Source organism: Motacilla alba, chromosome 1A (genome assembly GCF_015832195.1).
Source record: "Motacilla alba alba isolate MOTALB_02 chromosome 1A, Motacilla_alba_V1.0_pri, whole genome shotgun sequence".
In the NCBI taxonomy this organism is placed as follows: domain Eukaryota; kingdom Metazoa; phylum Chordata; class Aves; order Passeriformes; family Motacillidae; genus Motacilla; species Motacilla alba.
The window spans coordinates 54,750,916-54,769,487 of record NC_052031.1 but is presented as its reverse complement, the minus strand read 5'-3'; the positions used below and the strand labels follow the sequence as shown (position 1 = coordinate 54,769,487).

General features: G+C 43.0%; 1 protein-coding gene across 1 annotated transcript in view; it reads left to right on the top strand.

Annotated features, from left to right (window-relative positions):
• Positions 1-15,485, top strand: part of LOC119708264 (potassium voltage-gated channel subfamily A member 6-like) — a 78,215-nt gene extending 62,730 nt beyond the window's left edge. Inside the window, exons 6-8 of the mRNA XM_038154430.1 lie at positions 2,775-3,127; positions 14,704-14,872; positions 15,378-15,485. The gene's annotated coding sequence lies outside the window, so the exon portion shown is untranslated. The remainder of the gene's footprint in view (positions 1-2,774; positions 3,128-14,703; positions 14,873-15,377) is intronic.
• The last annotated feature ends 3,087 nt before the right edge of the window (positions 15,486-18,572 follow it).

The window sequence follows — 18,572 nt, the reverse complement described above, 5'->3', positions numbered from 1 at the left end:
TCCCTCATCATCCATGGTTTTTCATTTGGGGTTTTTTTTTTGGGACGTAACAACACACCTTTGGAGAATCAAGGCATTCAGGGCTGGAATAAGTGGAAGGGAAGCATTTCCACATGGCAGGCTGGCTAAAGCATGGCCAGAGTGGTGGCAGAGATACACCAAGTCATATTAGATCCTAATTCTTTATATTTCATACTGCACTTGAGAGGAGTATGGGGGGAGAAAGGGGATTCACTATTCCTCTCCCCTGTAACCCCACTACAAATCTACCCCTGCATGCAAAAGTTGCATCTTTTCATGAGGCACTGCAGGAAAGCCGAATATGACAGAAAAAGATTTTTGGTGAATGGGACAGAGCTCCCCTTAGGCAGTGTTAACTTCTCTTACTGACATTTAAATGGCCTAAATCAAGATGACAGAGATGTTAATGGCATAATGTGAAGAATTTTTCTGTAGAGGAATGCGTTGTTCTTTAGAACAATTTTTATTCAGCGCAGAGAATTAAGCATAAGTGGGTTTTACATGAGGCTCACATGTCATCATTTTCCAGCTCTTATTATCTGTGGCATGACTAATGCAGGATTACTCTTCATCTGTGCTCATGACTAACTTATCCCTGTCCTGTATCGGGCTGCAGAGCCTTGCTCCAAATTGCCCCTCAGAACCTTGACTGCTGCTTTATCTCCCACAGAAACAAAGTGCCCAGGAGTGTGTCCAGTCTCTCCTTTTTCATCTGGGACAGCGTTTGGGCATTTCCCAGAGAGGGAGAGACCACAGATTCCCTTACTGGAGAAATCCAGCTGAGGAGGAGCACTGCCTGCTGGCCTGCTCCTCTCTACCATTCTCTACCCTGTGAGGGAGGGGATTCTGCTCCTCTGCCCCTCTCTGCTGAGCCCCTCATGCAGAGCTGCGTCCAGCCCTGGGCCCAGCATAGGAAGGACAGGGAGCTGCTGGAGCCAGGCCAGAGCAGGGACACCAAGGGGATGGAGCAGCTCTGCTATGAGGAAGGGCTGAGGGAATTGGGGTTATTCAGCCTGGAGGAGGGAAGGTTTGGGCTGACCTCATTGGGGCCTTCCAGTGCCTGAAGGGAACATACAGGAAAGACTGAGACTCTTGACAAGGGCCTGGAGTGACAGAACAAGGGGGAATGGCTTCACACTGACAGAGAACAGGTTTAGATTGGATATTGGGAAGAAATTCTTCCCTGTGAGGGTGGTGAGGCCCTGGGATGGGTTGCCCAGAGCAGCTGTGGCTGCCCCTGGAAATGTTCCAGGCTGGATGGGGCTCCAAACAACCTGGTCCAGTGGAGGTGTCCCTGCCCATGGCAGGGGATTTGAACTGGATGATCTTTAACCATTTGTGATTCTGTGATCATTGTTGAAAAGCTTTAAAATTCCTCAGAGGAGTCTTGAGAACAGGCACATTTGCTCATGCATTTTATGTTGGAAAAGAAAACAGTTGGTGAGACTGCAATGAATCTACACAGTTGGAATGATTTGCTCAGCTGACTGTTTTCCTGCTGCTCCGGGTGTTAGCATCCCAGAAGATGCTGCAGAAATTGTTACTAGATAGACAGCAAATATGTTATTAAGTATGGTTTTTCACTGCTCCAGGACAGAAGTAGTGAATGAGTGCTGGACCATTTCTACACTGAATTTCATTATAAAAAAGATATTTGTACATTAAAAATTATCTTCAGTGTCAAGAGAACAGACTTAAAGTAAAGCTGGGAAAAATATATTCTGAAGAAATAATTAAATTTTTGCTTCCACTTACTTTTGGAGAACTTCTGGCCAACTCAGGCCATTTCACAGGGAAAATACTAGCATTTATTCCAACACACAAATTTTGCAAAAAGCCTGAATAAATCCCTGGGGAAAATTGGAGAAAAAATTAGAAACATTTCTTCTGGGAATCATATTTTGATTTGTGGTTTATTCAAATGCATATTATACAATTTTTTAACCTTCACCATTTGAGCAGATATTACATATATTCATTGAACTGCTCCACTAAAAATCAGGTATGTTCTAAATTCTTCTGGCTATCAGAATCCTGCATCAGTCACTAGTAAACATGTCTTCAGTGGGGTTAGCTAACGCCACCCAATTTCAGAATTTTTTTCCACAGAACAATTTGTTATCGCTATCACGTTTAGTGGAAAGGTCTCGTGATAGAGGATAATGTATTAATTGTTGTTTAATCCCACTACTTCTTGATTAAAGTAAAAGCAGAGCCTTTAAAATTCTATCTGAAACATCAGAAAGTATTTTTTTCTTGTTTCCTCCCACATGTACTAAAAGAGAGGCTTCCATTTGACCTGGAAAATCTAATTTTAAAGGGAGGAACAGGGAGCTGTTGTTCACATTTCCATTACCTTCTGGTTTCAAAGTAAAATGGCAAATAAATAAATTATTAATTAACAACATGATTTCAGGCAAACTTGAGTAGGAGTTCCCTCTTTCTGTTTGGCAATTAAATTAATTAGCCCCTTATCTTGCAAAGCTTAATTGTGTACCTGAGTCATGTGAGATGATATTTGTGCTGAAGGTTAGATTCACTTATCAGGGCTTGCAGTCCTGAGCTTTCTTGGGCAAAGGCAAGGCAGCAGACACAGAGGCATGGTTTAATGGGATGTTGGGAACGGCAGGATGATGAGAAGAGGTGAAAAATCACCAGCTGACAAGGACTGGGGAGTAGGTGGGTGGTTGAACTCAGCCTCCAAGTGAGCACAACTGGAAAGAAGGCTAATGCCTTTCATTTGTCTGCCACAGTGCCTGGGGAAGATGGCAAAAGGTATGACTAGAAGTTGTGCATTGTCCAATCTCCCTGGAAAGCAGACTAAGGCTCAGAGGACTCCAGAGACTGAGAGGAGAACTTCAGGTATAAGGAAAGTCATATTTTGTTTAAAAATTCTGTTCCTTAAACTTTCTTTATTTTTCCAGTTCGTTTCCAGACAACACTGCCTATTTTATATTTTTTATTTTGGACAGTTATTTTAAAAGAACTGCAGGATCTTAGCATTGGAACTTCTTTTGCCATGTGTGTAAGGAAGCCAGGATCAAATCCCACTTTTACCACAGCTGTTGTGCTGCTCCCAAGAAAAGCTGATGTGTCCAGCATTCAGGTGTGTATCCCATGTTGTGTGTGACCAATCCATATCTCTTTCTCCCATGAAACATCCTCTCTACCTTCTTGGACTATAGGATGTTTAGGCAGGGACTCATGTGGACTACCTGGTTGCTACCACAAACCAATATATTAAAAGTTCACTACCTTACAGCAGTGTTAGGAATCAACAGATCAATGATCTGCTTCCTTAACTTTATGGAAGTTTAAAAGTCAAGTAAAAACTGCCTTAGAGGAGATGATGTAGGTATAAATAACTAATAACTTTTTTTTTTTTTTTTTTGTGAGAGGAAAATTGGTACTTATTTCAAAGAGAACTCTAAAAAATATTACTTTCAAGAACTAAAAAAGTTATTCACAAAGCGGGGAATACAGTGAAGAACAATAAGAAAGCTATCAAACAGCAGTTACATCATCACATGCTCCCTGAGGACTTAGACTTCTTGAGGAATTTTCTGGTTACAAATTCCTGCTGTGATCCAAATCCTATAGCATGACTTATGGTCACAGAATCACAGAACTGTTTGGGTTGGCAGGGGCCTGTGGACATGATCCAGTCCAACCCTCCTGCCCAGGCAGGGCCACCCCCAAGAGTGCCCTCCTTCCACCAGACACACACACCTAAACAGAAATACTGTTTTTTCTGATTTAAAATTTAGATGGAATTATTTTAAGTCTGCAAGTCCTATGGGTACCTCCTATAAAATGGGGTTCTTAATTTCTGTCAAGCAAAAAAGCTTCTGGACAAAAATAAATTACACTTTTCTCTGCATTTCCTGACATGCTGCTTACTCTACTGTTTAACCTTCTCCTTGCCTTCAGCATCTCCCCTCCTCTGGTCAGAATCCATAGTTGTACAGGCACATTGCTGATTCCCTAAAATCCTTTTGTAGTTCCTCATAGAAGAGGTGATGGAGTACTACATTCTTTGTTTACTTGGTTGATTAAAAAATTTGGTAGGTAAAAGAAAAAAATCTACTCAGGCCAAAAAACTTACTTTAAATGAAAAAAAAAAAAAGGGGGAAGAAAAAAAAAGAGAGAGATTTCTCCAATCTGGAACAAAATGTTTCATTACAGCAACAATAGCGGTGTTTCTTTCAGAGTCACTCAGACTGAAATGGTTCACTCTGAAACTTTTGATCTCAGGAAGGGGGAATATAAGAAAATTTCCTCCATCTGATTTGTCTTAGAAGGATTTTGAAAATCCAAGTAAAAAACCTAATTTTGATGAGCAAGTGTTTAGCTTTGGGCCTAAAGGATAATTTGAAAGCAAATATATTCACCATACTTTTGTAATCCATTCTAGGGGTGTCCTCTGTTTTGAACTCCTCCCTCTGAAGAGGTTGTGCTGAGGACTTGATACCCATGCTCTGCACTGCAGCAGATGCATTAGAATCTCACAGCCTTCACACACACAGCAAATCCAGGAGCTCCACTGGCCTATAAACACTGGAAATTAATGACATGACAGCCTCAGGAAATAGTGCTTCAGATATGCAAGTGCCTCATGGGAGGAACTCATTACTGGAGTTACAGTAAATTGCCACTGAGTGAATGCTGGAGGAGCTTCCCACACTTCATAAGCTTGATCTTGTCTGATTTCAAGGGCTAAGTGAGTTTTGGCATGATTAAATACTAGGAACTGTGGCCATCTGAGAACACTGGTGGGGCTAGCAGAGCACAAGGTGCATTGTGGCAGCTTTCTCCAGGTTTTGGTTATTTGTTTGTGTTTAATAAAAGTCCAGCTTCTGAGCTAGACAAGTATATTCTACTGGAGACCCTGCTGCTCAGATTTTAGGCTGATTTTGTATATCTGTGAGCTGCTGGGATTCTGGGGATGTGGGGGTGCAGAAAGCCATACTACAGATATTTTATTTTTGGTGCCTTGGAGGCTCAGTGCATTTGACTAAATGTATATCAAGAAGGAAGCCAAGCCTGAACAGCTGCTTGCTTTGCTGGATAAGACTTATATTTTAATTTTAAAAGCTATTTTTTTGCCTGTCTTAATGTTAATAATAGCAAAGTTAACTATCCTGGAAACACCCTGCCCTGAGGTGTCATCTCAAAAAGCTTTTTCAAACTGAAATTAAATGAGTCAACCATTAAAGTGCCATAAGGACAAAAGGTGTCTCCTGTGTCACACCAGATTAGACAAAATGTTTTGTGCTGGCCACAACTTCCCTTTTCACCATTGCAGTGTTTGCCTCATTCATTATTGTGGTTGTCTTCAAAATCAAGCTCTCAGCTCTAGGTGTGAAAGTTCAGAACTGCAGCTGTCATCCAGAGAAGATGGCAAATTCCCCTTTCCTCTTTCCAATGGGCTGGTGAAGGAAAGATGAGCACTAATGCTGGGAACATGGGCAGTGTGTACCCTGTGCTGGCCTGTTCAGACACACATTTGATATGGATGCAGCAGTGATGGAAAACAAGGGGCTTCTACTCACTTTTACAAAGATTAGTGGTGTCCATCTGTGGTCTTACACTGCTTAACTGCCTGTTTTTAAAGATACTTGTAGCAGACAAATGAACTGTAAAAAAAATCAAATGCTGCCTTAGTAAAGTTTCAAGTGCTGGTGGGAAAACAATGGAAAAATGTATTAAACAGAACATTTCCCAGCCCAGAATTATATGGGCTGGCATACCCAGGATTAAACTTATGTTCAACTATTGCTAAATTGGCAAAATACTAACCTGCACTGTTCTAGTCCCTGACTTGCCATTTAATCTGAGTTGTTCTCAAGGCAAGATGAAGGTTTAATGCAAGAATTAGTGGACAGGATTCTCTGCCATAGGGATGTACCACTGCAAGGTCATGAGCTTTCTTTAAGGCTTAAAAGTGAAAACGCCACCCACAAATATTCAGGGATACCCAATTATTGGTATATTTGGTGTTCATTGTCCTGTTAACAAGTTTCTGCTGCTGACTGGATGACCCAAGCAATATTGTGTCCTTGAAAATATTTTTTTTCCTCCTCCTCTCTTTGCCATCAAGAAAACATGAGTTTTAGTCTGCACTGTCATATTTCAAATGCCTCTAAACCAGACCTCTGCAGGAAATGCTACATTTTGGCTCAGCATCTTAATGCCTAGTGCTTTAGCTCAGCAGAGGGAAGGAGGAGACAGATATGAGGGGGCCAAAATCCTTCCCAACTGGAGCTCACTGGGCTCTGAGTGAGAGCTTTTGTGTACATTCTTCACATTGTGAACCACTCTGCATTACACTAGGGACTTCAGAGGAATTTCTAACAGCATGGGCAGATGGTGGCTCTGATCCAGCTGCCTTTGTTTAGCCACAAAATTAAATTTCTGTTCTTAGAAAACTGAAAAATGTCACTTATTTACCTTTCTAATAAAGGTATTCAGGTGTGTATGTGACATAGACAAATGAGGGGTTTGCCTGCTGAAAGATACATCCTTTTCAAAATTTTCTCAAAATCCAAGGGCAGCAGGATTAAAGATGTTGAGGAAAGACTGTCCTTAACAGGATTGTATCTTCTGTACACTTGAATGGCTCAAAGCTTCTGCCTGTTGGATGTGACACCTCTCTGTGGAAGCAGTTTAAACTCATACTCAGCCCTGGGTGGGTCCACCCTGGCTGCAGTGTTTCTTAACTTGGGGACAACATCTAGATCTGATTAAAAATATGAGCAGAACTACATATCTTCTGCCTCAGCATCTGTTTTCCTTCTAATGTGCTCGTTGCTAACAATCCCTTTGGAATCAGATAAGATCTATTTCTGTTCTACTGTGAAAGGCTCAAGTAGAAAAACAACCAATTGTTGAGAAGGAAGTTTAGGTTCACATCTGCATTAAGAAAGGGTATGCAATTAGAAAGATCATTCATTGTTTTAGTCAGTTTGTATGATGGGGTAGACAAGGTAGAAATGGAAAAGGGAAAGACTTCCATCCTTTCATAAACTTTTTGGTTTGTTTTATTGACTTAATTTTGTTATGTTTGGTTTTGCTTGGGAAGGAAAGCTGGGAAGGAAAAGCTGGGAAGGAAAGGTTTGCAGTTGAAAAGTTCTTACCTAGAAATTTTTCTGGAAGATAACTCTGGTGAATCTGATCAGACAAAAATTTCTTATTGTTCTTTCCCTCTCACTTGAAGAGGGGGATTCTCCCATGCTGGAGTCCTATCGTGGGACTAGAGCAAGTCTGTAAGTCCATATTAACAGAGACCCCACCTGCAGAGCTGCCTCCAGGTCCAGCAAAGGAAGGACAGGGAGCTGCTGGAGTCAGGCCAGAGCAGGGACACCAAGGGGATCAGAGGGATGGAGCAGCTCTGCTGGGAGGAAAGGCTGAGGGAACTGGAAATGTTCAGCCTGGAGAAGAGAAGGCTTTGGGGTGATCTCATTGTGGCCTTGCAGTGCCTGAAGGGAGCCTCCAAAAAAGATGGAGAGAGACCCTTGGCAAGGACCTGGAGTGACAGGACAAGGGGAAATGGCTTCACACGAACAGAGAGAATAGGTTTAGATTGGATATTGGGAAGAAATTGTTCCGTGTGAGGATGGTGAGGCCCTGGCACAGGTTGCCTGGAGAAGCTGTGGCTGCCCCAAGCCTGGCAGTGTCCAAGGCCAGGCTGGATGGGGCTCAGAGCAACCTGGGGTAGTGGAAGATGTCCCTGCCCATGGCAGGGGAGGGTGGAACTGGATGATCTTTAAGATTCCTTTCCAACCCAAAGTATTCTGTGATTCTGTGGCTCTTTGATCTCAGTTTGCCATATCTTCAATGGTTCAGGCTTTATCACCTTGGATGCAGCACCATGGCAGTTCCTGGTGTTTGAGGCAATTTAGTGCAGCTCTGACTCAGGTGTAATGAAATGGGGACAGCAGCCTTACCTGACTTTGGGAGGAGCAGGAAATTGATTCTTTTGAGATGTATGAATCCATATTTGAGCAGTTCCTCTGGTTGTCACCAACACAAAAGGCAATGGAATCACCCTAGGTCCATTTTTATAAGGTGCTGGCAAATGTGGGAGATGAAGCACATCCATTTCACTAGGCTGGGTGAAGGGGGTGCCCTGTGATGACTGTTAGTGGACACTGTGGTGTTGACGGCGTCACTTTCTCAGTGACACAAACCCATCTACTAATCACTCATGCTCTCTAACAGATCACTTACACTTTTCTCAAGTGTTGTAGGGCTATTAACCTTAGCTTACTGCTCAAATTCGGTATGGTAAATTATAGCCTAAGCATCTACACTTTCATCTTTCAATGGCAATGGGATATGGGGATCTGCACTCCTTCATACCCTGAAGTGGTGCACAGAGGTGTTGTGTGCAGCTAAACAGCTGCCATATCCTGCTCTGGGAGTTTTCCACAGAGGGAGAAGCTGGAATTTATAAAGATAGCTATTTTTCTGTGTGTATTCAGTGTCAGTGGCTGTAAGTAGGCATACCGAACAACAAATAAACATGGGCTGGAAGGTATAAAACATTTCAAAGGAGTCAAAACATAACCTTTTTTTTTTGTTTGTAAATGAGTCAGCAGGAATATTAAATAACCTCAATATCAAAATCTACATTTTTATATCCTCACTTATTAAGGCTTTGAATTGCAGTTTGCTGAGGAAACTAAGACTGCCCCTTTCAACTGATTTCCTCTTCAGTGGACATATCTTTGGCCTCTTTCATTTAGCCTCTCTCATATACACTTGCTGTTCCTAGTCAAGAACAGTGGTTGTTGTCTAAAGTCTTGTTGTGCCCTCCTCAGTGTCATGCAGAGCCAGAGCCTCAATTCCTACCAAGAGCTACAGTACTGATGCCATGTTTTATTTTTGCCCTTCAGAAGTGATTCTGCCCAGAACCAGAAGCTGTGTCTTGGTACAAAATGACCTGGGCATCCAATGGGCCTTGATTCTGGCCAGGAGTCTGGACAAACTTCAATGGAAAATAAGGAGGAAAAGGGATTGGCATGTCACTCCATCCTGTGACACACAGAACACGTGGGCTGCCATGGCCTTGGCAGGTTTCCACTGTTCTTGCCACAGACTGCTGGGCCTTACTCATCCTTTGTGAATCACTGTTTTCTGTATACAGAACTTCACAGCACTTACAGCAACCAAAATGGAGTGAATCACCTGGCTCTGATGTATTTGTTGATATCCAGATTCTGTAAGAGTCACTTACTGGATTCAGGAGAAGGATCTGATGAACCTTGCTTCACTCTACCCACCCATAGTATTCTAGAGATTTCATAGCCCCTGCAATGCTGCTGGTCCCCTGCAACCCTTCTTTACCCAGAGCATACTCCTCTCACGTGCAGTTGTATCAACCCTTCCCAGATTTTTTTCTTGACGATTGACTTTCTTTATTCTTGACTCACCATGTGCCAGGATCCCTTCCTTACCTTTCAGCCATTTGGAGTGCCAAATGTTAACTTTTCTTGTGTGTTTCCCTCCTCATCCTGGTCCTACTCTGCTGCTGCTGCTGCAGAATAGAAATATCTTGAGGCAGCAAAACTAAATGGTGCCTTTTGTGAGATGTGCTGGAAAGAAGGGCTCTGAGTAAGTTCTGAATCATGAGAAATTTGAGATTCAGAAGGCGTTTCCCTTAGAGGAAGTGTTTGAGCTCTGTGAGTTTAGGCCAGAAGAGGAACTAGTTTGTGTTTCCTAAACTTTACGATGAGCTGTGCAGGGAGCTGCACGATTTTCCTGGCCCAGATGGGATGGAGAAAGGGGGCAGGTAGGACTGATATAATTCTGAGGCAATGTCTGGCCAACACGCAGGTGGAGAGTGGGAGGTGCTACATCCCTGGTTTTGTTTCCACTGCCCCCCACCCTGGTTCTGATTTTGCTCTTGGTAGTGAAAACCTTGGGAATTTCCACTGGCGATGCTGGGCAATGGAATTTGGGCACAACTGTGTGTAGCAAACCAAGCTTTTGGCCCTTTTGCAAGTACAGCCTAAGAAATTGAGCTCATGTTTCAGGACATGGGTTAGCTAGTGACAAACCAAGTTTCCACAGCACTGGGTGTTCCAGAGCCCTCACAGCAGCAGAGGCATCATTCTCTGTCACTGAAAGAACACCAGAGCCTAAAACCAGGAACCTCTACATGTTTATTATTCTGCCACTGTTCTGAAAGTCAAAATTTGAAAACATAACCTCTTTCCAGGCTGAAATATCTCCTTTCCATTTCTGACAGTATTTCCTCCCTCTCCCTAAGTCTAATCAAGGGGTAAACCTCTAAAAGTACTCAGATGCAATACAGTCTAATCATCTGTCGTGGTTTGAGAGGAAGTGAGTTTTTGGGAGGAGGTGGTGGTCAAACCAATAGGTGCTCAGATGTGAATATTGGCACCTGGTTGGGCCATTGAGGATATGGATACGCCTCTGAGAACACAGGGGTTAAAAGCAAGGAACTCCCAGGAGAACTTTCTCTTGGTCCCGGTGGATGGAGAGGTCAGACCTCCCCTGCCCAGCTGCGGGCTGGGTGGGGGAGGAGAAGCCACGAGGCCGGAGGGAGGTAGGCCGGAGCCTTGGGCAGAGAAGGGAGGTGAAGACCCCTGGCCCCGGCAGGACAAGAGCGAGTTCCCCATAGATTATGGAAGGGTGGAAGAACTCTGAGAGGCATCGGGCAGCGCCCCTTTCCCAGGAGGGAGAGAGAGAGAGAGAGAGCTGCCAGTGCTACCTTGAAATTTGATAGCACTGGCCTGGCCGAGAAGGAGAAGGGGGGGGCAGTGAGAAGAGTGTCCGGCAGAGCCAGCATGGGAGTTCGGGACGAGTAGAGACTGTGATTTTAACCCTTCTGTGGGATGATGGAAACCTTGGAAATTCTGATCCTCCGGGAGCTGAAGGAGAAGAGAGACAGGGATAAAGTAAGAGGAAATGCGCAAGTGTGGTGTAAGCTGTGCAAGTGAAGAAGGACCGAGAGAAGTTGAGAAGAATCCTAGGTGGAGGAGATGATGGAGTGGCTTTTGGCTGGACTTTTCTTGTATGGCCATGGACAGAACCTTTCCTGTAATACAGAGACTGCATTTTAGGGGGAGGCGATGGCTTGGTGCCAGAGGAATGATGTGAGCGGAGACGATGGGTGATGAGGTGATGGTGCTCTCGAGACCCCTCGGCCCCAGGGGGTGAAATATTGGGTGGGACTAGTGTCCCAAAAAGGTGAGAGACTGTCGTTTTCTCCTGGAACTGGGCGAAGCATCCTTGAAAAGGGAACCCTAAAAGCAGCTCTGGTCCATGTGCAGTGGTGAGAGCACTGAACATGGAAGGAAGAAGTCACGAAGGTGGTTGCTGAGTGACGGGGAAACACAACTGGACTCAGCTGTGTTTCCAGGGGAAGCCTGTGGCACAAGAGGGACTCCTCTCTCCTTGATGAAATGAGACGTGATTATCGGAAGGGTGGAGATGGACTAAGAGTTGATTATTTGAAGGGTGATGGACTGGGTAAAGATCTAAGGTTTTGTTTTATGCTGTGGGAAATTGAGTGGGAGGAGGAGAAAATGTTTGAGAGGTTTCCATTTTGCTCTGTGTGTTCATTTTATTATAATTGTAAGGTAATAAAGTTTTTTTTTTCCCTTTATTCACAAGTAGAGGCCTGCTTTGCTCTGTTTCTGATCGCATCTCACAGCCGATACCAGGGAGAATATGTCTTCATGGGGGCACTGGCATTGCGCCAGCGCCAAACCATGACATCATCATTACTGTGTTAAAAAGTTGATGGCATAGAAGCCTCTGAGTAGCCAGCTTGGTAGTATTTATTGGGATTTAAGAGCTTACTATAATTATCATGTCCAGTAACTGCCTGGATTGATGTGTGAGGGGGAAAGAAAGGAAACTGGAAGCATGTCTTGTTAGGGTGTGCACAAGATCAATGGATGGACGGCCAGATATGAGTGGATAAATATGTATTCTTTCAGGCAATTTTATGTTTTCACAGCCAGCTCTCCCTGTTCTTCTGACATGCCTTGCAACAGATCTGGCAAAGGTTAAGCTGTGGATTGAGATCATGATGTGATTTTGTTCAGTTTTCATGACTATAATTTTTCAGTGCCTACAGACTTCCAGAAACCCAAGTTTTCCCTGAGATTGGTTTTGGTGGGTTTTTTTTGGGGTGGGTTTTTTTTTTGTTGTTTTTTTGTTTGTTTGTTTGTTTGTTTTTAAAGTAAGAAAATGCTGCCTTAACAGGTGAGTTCCTAGCATACAAATCAAAGTCACTGAATAATGCACATTTTACATGACTCTGGAAGCTTGTAGCCACAGAACAGTTACAGAAGATTTCCAGCAATACACTTTTCTCTCTTGGAAGTTCCTTGCCCAGGATCTCTTCCCATCTATCGCACTGAGCTGGTGAGCTGGATCTATCCTTTTGGTTCTTTGTATTGTACAAGTTTCTTTCTTGGTCTCTGTTGGAAGCCATAGGAAAACCTGAAAGTCCTAGGTTTTTGGGTCTTCATCACAGTCTAAGCCGGACATCCTCTCTAATAATTCTATTATTTCCAGCCAGGTGATTTTTTTCTTCTTTTTTTTTTTTTTTTTTTTTTCTGAGAGAAATAAAATTTTAAAAAAGTCTTGTTTTAATTAATCTTTTCTTAAGGTAACTTTGCTGCCTTGAGGTCGAGGACAAACTAATTTTCAGGATGATGTAGTCACATTATTTGGTGAATTTGCCACTACTAATGTAGCACTTCTGAATTGTAAAATAGATTTTAAACTCATGGAAAGTCCAGCAGGAAGTGTCCTGTATAGTTTTATGCCCACATTAGATTCTTCTGATACAGATCTACATTCCCTCAGTCTATGAAAGAAGAGAAATGGGATTTTGATATTTTTAGGTGCAAAGCAGCCTGAGACTAGACATGGGTTTTTTGGTGTTTTTTTGTTTTGTTTTGTTTTGTTTTGTTTTTTTAATCTGGGATTTTCATTGAGCTCTTGAATGTTTATTTCATATTCTTTATGATTTATGTCAGATTTCCCCATCTGCCCTTCCCTTATTCTGAGATACTCCCCATCTTCTGTCTCAAGGGAGCCTGGCTGCCACAGCAGTCTCTGATGAGATTAGTCACAATAATGCTGCAGAGCTAAGCTCCTTACACACAACCCTGGGAGAGCTGGTAATATTATCCAAAGAGTAAAAGGCTAAAGCAATGTTTGGCCTGTGTTGTTATATTCAAATTACGGCCTGAGGGCGTGATGAGCAGACATGGTTTTACCACCTGGAACCACTTTCTCAGAATCACAGAATGGTTGGAATTAACTTTAAATATCATCCAGTTCCAACCCCTTGCTCAGAGCCCCATCCAACCTGGCCTTGGACACTTCCAGGGACGAGGCAGCCACAGCTTCTCTGGGCAGCCTGTGCCAGGGCTTCAGCACTCTCACAGGGAACAATTTCTTCCCAATACCAATCTAAACATGCTCTCTGTCAGTGTGAAGCCACTCCCCTTTTCCTGTCACTCCAGGCCCTGGTAAATAGTCCCTCTTCATGTTCCCTCTCCTAGTAAACCAGTAGAAATTTTCTACAGTTACCATCTTCACCACTTTTGTGTCATCCCACAGCGGTGCTGTGAGTTGCCCTGTGAATTAAGGTGTGTTATTCAGGCTGTGACTGGATAAACATTATATGGCATATTTTGTAATCCTCTCTATAGTAGGATGCCCTGGCACAACTTCACTGTCTTCTCATTGACCAAGAGCAGGTTTAGATAGAAAATATGAAGAAATCCTGGCTAGCAAAATGTAACACTTTGAAGCAAATAAGTGTGTTTGGGATCATGTTTTGACATATAATATCTACTTGGAAAGTCACAGAAAGAAAATGTAACACAGCAAAATACTCCAAGCTACAATTTAAGTTTGCATCCCTGCTCTCTATGGACAATAAAGCTCAAATGAAGAGCCTATGTGAAAGGATTTTTCTAATTTCCACATCCATCTTTGCACATTTGCATCACACCAGCACTTCCCTAAAGGCCAGCTCTGCATTCAAAGAATGCACTTAGCACGAATTGCTTCTGGCAGGGAAGATATTCCTAGCTTTACCTTGAACAGGTAATATTCTAAAATCAGCTTCATTTAAGCCCAAAAAATACACAGAGGAGGTTTGAGAAAAATATACAACTTTTCACTGTGGTTATTTTCATTTTGGGGTGCATTGTGTTCACAGGGCACAGTTTTGGTAGCAGGGGTGACAAGCTTCTGGCAGCTCCCTCTGTGTCCAACAGAGCCAGTTCCAAACAGCTCCAGGATGGACCTGCCACTGGCCAAGGCTGAGCTCATCAGGGATAGTGGTAGCACCTCTGAGATAACGGATTTAAGAAGGGGGAAAACCCCACAACTGCACAATGGTAGCTGAAGACAGATGTTCAGTGTCTGAAAACCAATAAATATTTAGGAAAATACTTGTCTCCAAGGATCTAGGAGGTATCTGAACTGTGTCACTCTTTGATGCACTGAGTAAATAAATCTTTAGAATTAACCATCAGACGTCTGTCCAAAATTTCCTGTTTCACTGAGTCTTGTCTAAGACACCTTTACTGCAGCATGTCCTCCTGTAATTTGCGCTGCCTTTTTATCTGTATCCAGATGGACAATGTTTGTGTTCACCCATGCAGGGACTTCTGTGTCCAGCAGGTTCTTGCAGCTCAGGAAAATAAAATACCATTGGGCTCTGGAAGCTTTGGAGAGTTTAACTCCTGTGCTTTGAAGTGCACCTCCATCTGTCCACCTGAATATCTGCTCTTGCTTCACCCATAGTAAAAGCAGCACCGGAAACACCTCTCTTTCCATAACTTCTCAGGTTTGTGCTTCAAGATAATCAACTTAAACTTCTCACCTAGGTCAGTTTTTTCTAGGTACCCACTACTGCCTGTTATTTCTGTTGCACAGAGAAGCACAGGCACAAAAGTCCTGATTTACAGGAGTCAAAATTCCAGCACAGCTCAGCAAAAACACTGCCGAGCCTAAATGAATGTCACTGGGTTGGGAAAGGTAATTTTAACTGCAAGTGATTTGACTTTTCTGTGCATTTGGAAATACAAAATGATTTCTTGGACTTACCTGAAACAGTTTGCTGGGGGGGGGGGGGGGGGGGGGGGGTTGATTCTTTTTTGTTTTCAAGTAAAACCAAAGATTTCTTATGGATGTTTCACAAGTATGTAGCAGGATAGCACACTGCTGATCTGTAATAATTCAGAACCTGACACAAGAAGATGAAAGGCACATTTTAGCTATGATGTTTTCATATCCCTTTCTTTTTTCCTGTTGTTCATTTGTTTTGAATGTATAAACATTTTTTTTTGCAGGGGGAGATGTTGAAATGTTGGTATCCCTTGCCTAAACTGATTTACAACAGAGCATTGCATTTACTCTTTGTGGTATCAGAAATGCTGTTTTATTTGAAAACTTTGTCAAGCTCCTTGGAAAATGATGATGCTCTCTATCATTTAGTACTACTCACGTGCTGCTGGAGGCTGCTCCTTGAGGCTGTATCTGAACTTCCTGACCCTTTTTTCACTCTTCTGGCATCCTCAGTGAGGAGCAAATCATCAGAAGCCATAGCTTTGCAGTGCACCAAGAGCTTGAATCTGGCTTCACATCTCCCTTCTGCCAAAGCCCCAAAGCATAAGAGCAGGAAGAGGGATTTCTGTAAAATTCTTCAGATCTTGGAACCAGAACCATCATCTTGAATTTTCCATCCCTGTTTATTTTCTAAGAGAGATTCAGAGTTTCAGACAGAAAGGAAGACTGTGCTTGTATTTACAAAGCTTTGATTGTTATTTTGAAGACATTCAGTGGCCCATGGAAAATGCTACTTAGCTCCAAAAAATAGGAAGTTGGTTCATAAAAGACAAGTTTTAACTCACTGTGGCCTGAGCAAGTTGAAAGCTCTTGATTTGCCTTTATTGAAAAGATTAAAAGCACATAGAGGGAATGAGAAATAAAATGGATATTTTTAATTGAACAAAATCTACCCATGGATATCTTGTGCATTCCTTGCTGTGATACCTGGCTCCCCATTTGAAGGTTGCTTTTGTTTTTGTCACAACTAAAAGTTGATTGGACTAATCTGCTAAAACCCCAAGCTTTTAATTCCACAGCATCATGTGCCCAAAAGCCAGGCTAATGCTGAGACACGATGTGATGAAAGTGGGTGGAGAGAGCAGATACGAAAGGTACAATGCCAAGAAAATGTTCCATTTCAATGCTGCACCAAGGGGTGGGAAAAGCATCAGGAAAATCTGAGCTGTTTAGGGATCTGAGGTTGGAATTTTAGTTGGCTCTGTCTTCAGGTCCACCACGTCAGCAAGGGCCAGCTGTCTGGACTTCTCCGTTTGCTTATTCCTGAGTTATTTGAATCAATGTGCTCATATTGCTGAGAGCCTCACAACAGGAAATAACCTGCCACGGATCTGCTGCCAAGTGGGTTTTTTCCCCCTCTTTTTCTGCTGCTTCATAATAAGATGCAGATGATGGAAAAATGAACTGGCACATCTTGGCAGCGGGCAGTGCTGCATTGCCATCTGCTGCAAAGCCAAAGGTGTTCCAGCATAAAAGATGGAGTTATAGGAGAGAGTTTGTGAGGGGTTTTGAAGGAAAGGAGGGCTGCAGTGGAGCCAGAATGTTTTGGATGACCAGTTCTTGCTAAATATCCAGAGTAAATGCAATATTCCTCATGCCACAGGAGATCCCTCTGGTTTATAATTGCATCCAGGACACCTCTGCTGGCAGGGAGCACCATTTCCCCATTTCCCCCCAGTAGGGACAGAGAGCTGGGAGTTCCTGATGCAGCTGGGGAGCTCTCTAGGAGCAAAACAGAGCAGCACAACAGGAGAAGCAGTACGAAAGGACCTGGGAAAGCTTTCTTTTCTTTAGTGATCAAAGCTGGACAGAGCCAGAGGTCATGCTCCATCAGGAACAAACAGTACTGTTGCTCCCTCTCCAACTTCCCAGCTGTATTGCTGAGTGTCAAACTGGAAATTTTTACATTTTTCTACTGGCACAGTATCAGGGCCACCTGAATTACATATCATATGGACATGCAAACTCTTTCTCCTCAGAGACTACAGTCAACAAAGGAAAGGCAACATGAAAGATGGGAAGGGGAAGAAAAGTGTGTGGATCAAGCTAACACTGGTGCTACTGAGGATGACAAGTGAGAACCAGGGTTCTGGGACTAGAATCCAGCATCTACAACTTTATCTAGGTTTTAGGATTTATTCTGTGGATGAAAAAAAAAGATTACCCTTTAACCAGAGTTTGTCTCCAGTATCTTTTCAATACCAGTTTTTCTCTGCTTCTTGCAACATGTTTGAATTTCAGCGAGTCATAGAATGACTGGGCTTGGAAGAGACCCTAAAGATTATCCACTTCCAATCCCTGTCATGGGCAGGAACACCTTCCACTATACCAGGTTGCTTAGAGCCCCAACCAAGATGCTCTGGAACACTTACGGGATGGGGCAACCTCAGCTTCTCTGGCCAACCTGTGCCAAGGCCTCAGCACCCTCACAGAATTTTTTCCTCATATCCAGTCTAACTGTACTCTGTGTCAGTGTGAAGCCCCTTTCATCCTGTCACTCCAGGCCTTGTAAATAGTCTCTCTAAATTTTCTTTCTCCTTTTAAGAAAGGAGGTATGAAGGTATCAATCCCCCTACAAAATAGCTCTCAGAGCTCATGGCCCCAGCAAGTGGTGGGTGTACATGTTTATTTGCTTTTATTGAAAGATTTTTATACATCTAAGTGCCTCGGGCACAAAGAGGTATAAAAGCCAGAGCATAAATTCATCTTTTTAAGCTTACACAATATCTTAAGGAGTGTCATTTGACAGAACTATAGATCTGAATAATCTCCTTTCTGCTGTGTGCTGCAGAACAGAGCTGTGATAGATGCAGGAGCCACTGCCAAGGAACCTGCAGAAAAAAAATATACAAGAGGAACAAGAACAGACCACCAAAGACCCAAGCGAAAATAACTTCACACACACTGTGCAAAAGGTATCTGAAACCATCTTTCACAGTTTGGTTGTTACCTTCAAAAGCAGCAACATTTAGGCACCATCTTGCTGATTTCAGCCCATTTTCCAGCTGGATATATCCTCTGAAAACAAGCAGATATTTTTCTATCCTTTTTTTTTTTTTCTTTAGAAAACAGGAAGTTGGTCATGCTGGCTCAGATCAATAAACTGTCAGTCAGAAGAGACCTCCTGCCTTTATTCCTGGCTTGTGCTAGATGCAAAGCTCCTCCTTGACTTACTTTACTGATATGTAATGATGCTGGTAAGACACATACATTACTTGCAGAATCCTGTGGGGAATCAAGGCCCACCATAAACCATAAGTTTGGATTATCAGGATGTCAGATGTTAAAGCTACAGCTGCAAGTGAGACAGAGCCTCAGCCACACCTTCCTGAACACAACAGCAATATTCCATTGATGAGACCCACTGCAGAATTTCCCATGGCTCAGCTGTCTCTTTGGTTGGTAAAAATCATTCTTGT